Source organism: Oncorhynchus mykiss, chromosome 4 (genome assembly GCF_057628025.1).
Source record: "Oncorhynchus mykiss isolate SJ-2025 chromosome 4, ASM5762802v1, whole genome shotgun sequence".
NCBI classification, from domain to species: Eukaryota; Metazoa; Chordata; class Actinopteri; order Salmoniformes; family Salmonidae; genus Oncorhynchus; species Oncorhynchus mykiss.
The window spans coordinates 44964831-44972476 of NC_143025.1; the positions used below are offsets into that span (position 1 = coordinate 44964831).

At 43.0% G+C, this 7646-nt stretch overlaps 1 long non-coding RNA gene across 1 annotated transcript; it reads right to left on the minus strand.

Moving 5' to 3' along the window:
* Positions 1–353: 353 nt before the first annotated feature.
* LOC149984027 (uncharacterized) lies at positions 354–2383 on the minus strand. Its single transcript, XR_016495292.1, has 2 exons — positions 1052–2383; positions 354–914 (listed from the first exon to the last, which is right to left on the minus strand). It is a non-coding gene; the product is annotated as an uncharacterized LOC149984027 (long non-coding RNA).
* Between the last annotated feature and the right edge of the window lie 5263 nt (positions 2384–7646).

Consider the following 7646-nt stretch of genomic DNA (forward strand, 5'->3'; position numbering starts at 1 on the left):
AATAGAATATAATTAAATTAATTCAATCAAAACCAGCACAACTTGTACATTTCAAATATGGATCAATGTGATGTGCCAATATGCATGTCCATTATGCAGGTCCCTAAGGTCAATATTACAAAACGTTCAGAAAATCATTCTCTTTGCGTTTAACACTATGATCAGCAATTAAGTTTTGAATTGCGTTATACCCATGCTAAAGGCAAGAAATGTCCTTCTGCACTGAGGTGACAGCAGTAAATAAGTATTAACTGCTTAGAGTTCATGCTAAATGTGGTGACAGAGAGACATACTGTATATTGTAATTAATTTTAAAAAAGGAATCAAGATCAAATGAATACTCACACTGTATGTGATGACTTATTTGTTTTTAATTCAGATTAAAAAAAGGTTCAAATGATCACACACAAAATAATTCTCAACAGAACACATTGTACATAACATTTTCTACACTAGGAACATCTTAAAATTAAATTAATTCAATATACTGTGCTGGTTCAAATCATATACAAATTGATTCACATAGAAAACACCTACTATACATTTAATTTCCTAATAGGGGTGACATGTCTTCTGAAATGTATTCAGATTCAACATACTATACAGGTTCAGGGGATCATAAACTCACAGAAAAAAACAGTTAATTATGTAGATTAGTTTAACAACAAATTATTCACTCTGCAGTGATTTATAAAAAGAGCGTGCAGCAGCTGGCAAGTAGTTGAGCATGCTCATCAGATCTTGGTACATGTTTTTTTTGATGGGCAGAGGACTCTCATATGTTCTAGGGTAGTGGCTTGCAAAATAGGGAGGTTGAGGTGTAGCTCCTTGTTGTGGTTTGGAGATCAGCCACGATTTCCATCCCTCAAATAGACTGTGGCTCTGTCTGGCGTACAGATTCCAAGGATCCTCAACTGAAATTAGAACAGTAACATTTTAAGTTCCTGACATCAATAAACAACTTTCACAGTCAAGCATTAGGATATTTTATTGTTGGAACAACATGTTGCATGTTGATGGGATGTTAGTAAACTATTCTCTGTGGCAATACCTGTGACTTTTAACCACCTCACTGAGGTGATCTGTAGTCCAGCTGGTCGCTTGAGGACAGAATCTGGGAGGTGCCTGAAGTCTTCACATTGCATCCTCCTCACCTTGAATGGTTTTGCTGGTTGTGCTTCAAGTATCATCTTTGAAACATCATCAGGTGTATGAAGGACTGACACCTTGCGCCTCTTCTCGATGGTGGCAAAATATCAATCACAAGGAAGAAAAGAAATGACCAGAGACCATGAACTTCTGCTCAACTTGGGTAAAGTAACCCATAGAGACGAGAATCGACATCAGATTGAGCATCCGCCAGTTGTTATTCTGCCCACAGCATCTGTCACTGAATATGATCAACTTGCGCACCTCTGGTTTGGTGAGTGGCGTGAATTTTGTCTTCACCCACTTCAATATGCAGCTTGCCACCTCAATGCTCCCTCGGTGTGCAATCCTTGCAGGATACAGTGTAACGTTACATATAACTAGCTAGCTACTGTAGCCATGTCGAATCATCCGGTGGATGGAGAAAAAGTAGCTAGCTATGTTTCTTCTCTAATCTAGCAATAACATTTGTAACGATAATGCACAAGTTAGTAGCCAACAAACTTTAGCTAATAAGTTTATAACTATAAGTCTATAGTTACAAATTAGACAACCCAGAACATACATGTTAGTTACTGTACTCTATAGCTAGCTAGCTTGATTGTTTGATATACGGTTCCTCCATATACCTATTTTGGACAGCTTTTCACAGTTTTTTCTTGACCCTTACGATTTGTATAGGGGTTTCCAGCATCCCGTAAGATCTTCCTTCGCCTGTCTTTCCATTCTATTAGTTTTGTTTTACGTTTCTTTCCCACATTTTGGCGATTTTCATCAGCAACAGAAAAGTTGTGTGCTTGTCCGTCCATTCTGAGTGGTGCACATAAACGGTTATTCCACGAGAGCCTATCTTTAAATTTAAAATGATTGTTAAATAGCGTGTGGAAAGCTTGTGAAACCGGTTCACTATAGAACAAGGGTGTCCAATAATGATTTTTCATGTATATCTCTTTTTTTGTATTTTTTTATGTCACATATATGGTTCTTCATTGTAAACAAATCAAATTTTGCCTAGCTCCACGTGGAAATTGACCAACCTCCTACTTCGTTTCCCTTCATAGAGGGGACTCGATTAATCTGGCATTCGTTTTGGAACCCCTCCTGCCTCCCAGGCGTAAACCAGGTACCCCGTTCATAGTCAATGGCGAAATCGGTAAAAAAAAAAAGCGACCTAATTAGAACTTGGAGTAATGAGCAGGATTCTGTGTTTCCTATGGAACACCGTTTGGGTCCTAAAGCACGTGGTCAAATCGCAATATTTAAGCAGGTGCAAGCGCTAAATTAACGCCTACACGCATCAAAAAAGCGCGTGCAAATCTGCTAAATAAACGGCTGCAAGCGGTCCTGCACACGTCAAATTAACGCCTAATAGCTGCCTAATAAACACCTACACTCGCTAACTTAACGTGTTCTTTAATATGCTAATTTTACCAGCCAATTTCCCTAGCTCCTCCTTCATTAAATCAGTTTGATGCAACAACACCACGTTTGAAGATGGGGAGAAGGAACTTCCATATCCGCTGCAAACAGACCCTAAATAGCTGCACTTGGCTTCTGCTCTCCGATAATCCTGGACCACGTTAACAAGGTTGATTCTTTTTAAATACTATTATTACTTAATCATAAAGTTGATCTGCTAGCTAACACAGAGGACGGATCTGTGTATGGCTATGCAGTTATGTTGGAGGCTAAGAGACTGAGACAGCAGTGCAAGTAACTTAGGCCTATGTGTCACTAATAATTGTAAATCTGATTAGACCAAGGGAGTATTTTATATTTAGCTACTATATGTAGAATATATATACACTGCTCAAAAAAACAACACAATGTAACTCCAAGTCAATCACACTTCTGTGAAATCAAACTGTCCACTTAGGAAGCAACACTGATTGACAATAAATTTCACATGCTGTTGTGCAAATGGAATAGACAACAGGTGGAAATTATAGGCAATTAGCAAGACACCCCCAATAAAGGAGTGGTTCTGCAGGTGATAAACACAGACCACTTCTCAGTTCCTATGCGTCCTTGCTGATGTTTTGGTCACCTTTGAATGCTGGCGGTGCTTTCACTCTAGTGGTAGCATGAGATGGAGTCTACAACCCACACAAGTGGCTCAGGTAGTGCAGCTCATCCAGGATGGCACATCAATGCGAGCTGTGGCAAGGAGGTTTGCTGTGTCTGTCAGCGTAGTGTCCAGAGCATGGAGGCGCTACCAGGAGACAGGCCAGTACATCAGGAGACGTGGAGGAGGCCGTAGGAGGGCAACAACCCAGCAGCAGGACTGCTACCTCCGCCTTTGTGCAAGGAGGAGCACTGCCAGAGCCCTGCAGGTTAACACTGAGCACATGTGACAGACGTGACAGTCTGGAGACGCCGTGGAGAACGTTCTGCTGCCTGCAACATCCTCCAGCATGACCGGTTTGGCAGTGGGTCAGTCATGGTGTGGGGTGGCATTTCTTTGGGGGGCCGCACAGCCCCCCATGTGCTTGCCAGAGGTAGCCTGACTGCCATTAGGTACCGAGATGAGATCCTCAGACCCCTTGTGAGACCATATGCTGGTGCGGTTGGCCCTGGGTTCCTCCTAATGAAAGACAATGCTAGACCCCATGTGGCTGGAGTGTGTCAGCAGTTCCTGCAAGAGGAAGGCATTGATGCTATGGACTGGCCCACCCGTTCCCCAGACCTGAATCCAATTGAGCACATCTGGGACATCATGTCTTTCTCCATCCACCAACGCCACGTTGCACCACAGACTGTCCAGGAGTTGGCGGATGCTTTAGTCCAGGTCTGGGAGGAGATCCCTCAGGAGACCATCCGCCACCTCATCAGGAGCATGCCCAGGCGTTGTAGGGGGGTCATACAGGCACGTGGAGGCCACACACACTACTGAGCCTCATTTTGACTTGTTTTAAGGACATTACATCAAAGTTGAATCAGCCTGTAGTGTGGTTTTCCACTTTAATTTTGAGTGTGACTCCAAATCCAGACCTCCATGGGTTGATAAATTTGATTTCCATTGATCATATTTATGTAATTTTGTTGTCAGCACATTCAACTATGTAAAGAAAAAAGTATTTAATAAGAATATTTCATTCATTCAGATCTAGGATGTGTTTATTTTAGTGTTCCCTTTATTTTTTTGAGCAGTGTATTTTGTTGTAATGAATGCTGGTATTTAAATGGAAGGATTGCTAAATTAGTTACTAGTTCGCTTGATAACGTTCCTTAGCCGCACACTCCGGCCATAGTCACAGTGAACGGCGCTGTCTTGTAATATTTTTACAGCCCTGCTAGTTACATAAAGGTGACTTATCAAGGAGTACTGACGTCAAATGTTTTTAGGCAAAACAACAACTGAAGGTATAAAGCTTCAGGCAGGCTGGCTGGCTAGCTATAATTTCAATGCTACCTAGCCCTAGCAGCGCTAGCTCGCAATTAGCATGAAAACATTTACAAAGCTCACAAAGCTCATTTGACCGAGGACAACCCTGTAAAAAACGTTGCTAATATCTACAATATATCAGCTTTCCAACAGCACAGATAATACTTTTGAATACCCTTTGAAATATGAATATTTCATCTCAGCCTACGATGTAGGAAGTAACAACTTCAGACATAAACCAGGAACGTTAACGTTAGTACTATGGCACTGTTTGAACAGGAATCGCAGTCCCATCTATGGTCTCTATTCTCTTGCAGAATGGAAACCATGCAGAGGAGCCTTGAGTGGGCTAGGGGTGGGGGGGGAGGCTTATAAATGTTCGGTGTGGTTGGGCATACTGTTGTTTTTTTCACTCTTCGTTCTCCTGCTGCCCATTCTATTCGTTCTTGGTCAATATTTCTATTTATGTCTTGGCTTTAAAATCCAATATAATAATAACATTACTTGGCCACAATTTGTGACCGTTACTATAATTTAAGTGTTTTTGGAATGAGGGGGGTGGGCTGTGTCACAATACATTATGTAGCCTAAACACAGTGTATTATTGTTACAGCCAGTTCCAGTTACCGGGCTCCTCGGACTTGGAGAGGAGCACCTTGTTATGCCATCACTCAAGAGCAACTGAGGTGTCTGATGTCCTGTGCTTTCAGTGTGTCTCAGATGGCAGATCTTCTACATGTGTCTCGATTGACAGTCAAATGTCGTCTAAGGTCAGTTGTTCTTGAGAGTAATGCTATAAACTACAGACTTTAGATGCATGGTTTCCAGTTTCTTACCAATCAAACAATTTAGTTTGATTGACTACAATCAAGACAGCACTTTAAAATGACTATGATGATATGCATTACCTCATCCCTGCCCATTGTTACTCTTTTTTCCAGACACTTCAATCTGTCACATGCACCGTTATGTCAGACTTGCCTCTGAATGAAAAGATTAAGGACTTGGTGGCTGGGAACGACAAACGTGGACCGGAGGCTGTTCAATCACAATTAAGGGCTCTGGGTGCAGAGACGCAGAGTGAGGGACAGCATGCTTCGTGTTAACCCGAGGGCGGCTGCCCTCAGAGCCATGTCGCAGAGGCTGCATAGAAGGTCATACTGTGTTGCTGGACCAAACTCGTTAAGGCACCTTGATGGAAACCACAAACTGTATCTTTGTGATAGACACAATGGTCTGTATCACTGGTGAGAAGTTGTACATTGTAACATCTCAAATTGTTCATCAACAACTTGTTCTTCAACAACTAACAGTTCAGTAAGCAATGGCCCTTGATACCATATGTCACTCATGTGGATAATAATTGTTGGTTTTCGTTGCTTGGTATTTTTTTTTTGTTCAATACAAATTTAACTAGATTGGGTCTGCTGTATGGTCGGGGTTTCTCCCTAAGGGTTAGCCCTCCAACTACCTGACCCCATAACTCTGAGTTGTGGTCACCAGTATGATAAGGGAGTATAAGCCAATTTGGAAATGGTGTCAACAGTGTGTTGGTATGCTCTTTGACATTTGTCTGAGGAATTTTGTAAAAATAAAATTGTGAAGATAATATTTTGTCATACGGTAAATAGTTGTTTGGATTTTCTGAGTCAGAAATGCCTTAAACTGTTGTTTTTGTCTGTCCTCTCTCAAAGTTATGGCGATAGTGACTACTGACGGTATCTACATATATGCATGGAAAGAATAATATGACATGAATAGTGTGAGCTTCACCCTCCTAACCAACTGAAGTAATGGTGTTCACTACAGCCCTGTCCTGCACCACTTCTACTGAGGCCTGAGTCCGAGCCAGCAACCTGCGTACGAGCGGCAGGAGTGTTGCATGAGTCCTGACACCGTGCATGTGGAGTGAGCATGGTGAGAGATCACGTCAAAACGTCTCCCATGCTGCTGGTGCACTGGCGGAAAACTGGACCAGACAGAATGGACTGTACAGAATGGTGGTGGCGGTTCAGGTGAGAGATTCATGTGCTTGGGAGAATTGGATTATTCCCCAGATATTCAAATCAAGACATTATCAAGGGCCATCAACTGTGACAGGCATGCGTTACATAAAATCAGCAACAAAAAAAAAGAAATGTCCCCTTTTCAGGACCCTGTCTTTCAAAGATAATTCGTGAAAATCCAAATAACTCCATTGGAAAGGGTTTAAACACCGTTTCCCATGCTTGTTTAATGAACCATAAACGATTAACAGCTTACAAACGGTAGGCAATTAAAGTCACAGTTATGAAAACTTAGTAGAAAGGCCTCTTTGGTGTCCTGACTCTGAAAAACACCAAAAGAAAGATGCCCAGGGTCCTTGCTCATCTGCATGAACGTGCCTTAGGCATGCTGCAAGGAGGCATGAGGACTACAGATGTGGCCAGGGCAATAAATTGCAATGTCCGTACTATGAGATGCCTAAGACAGCGCTACAGGGAGACAGGCCAGACAGCTGATCGTCCATGCAGTGGCAGACCACGTGTAACAACACCTGCACAGGATTGGTACATCTGAACATCACACCTGCGGGACAGGTGCAGGATGGCAACAAAAACTGCCCAAGTTACACCAGGAACGCACAATCCCTCCATCAGTGCTCAGACTGTCTACAATAGGCTGAGAGAGGCTGGACTGAGGGTTTGTAGGACTGTTGTAAGGAAGGTCCTCACCAGACATCACCAGCAACAATGTCGCCTATGGGCACAAACCCACCATCGCTGGACCAGACAGGACTGGCAAAAAGTGCTCTTCACTGACGAGTCTGGGTTTTGGTCTCAACAGGGGTGATGGTCGGATTCGCGTTTATCGTCGAAGGAATGAGCGTTACACCGAGGCCTGTACTCTGGAGCGGGATCGATGTGGAGGGTCCGTCATGGTGTGGGGCGGTGTGTCACAGCATCATCGGACTGAGCTTTTTGTCATTGCAGACAATCTCAACGCTGTGCGTTACAGGGAAGACATCCTCCTCCCTCATGTGGTACCCTTCCTGCAGGCTCATCCAGACATGACCATCCAGCATGACAATGCCACCAGCCATACTGCTCGTTCTTTTCTGCAAGACAGGAAT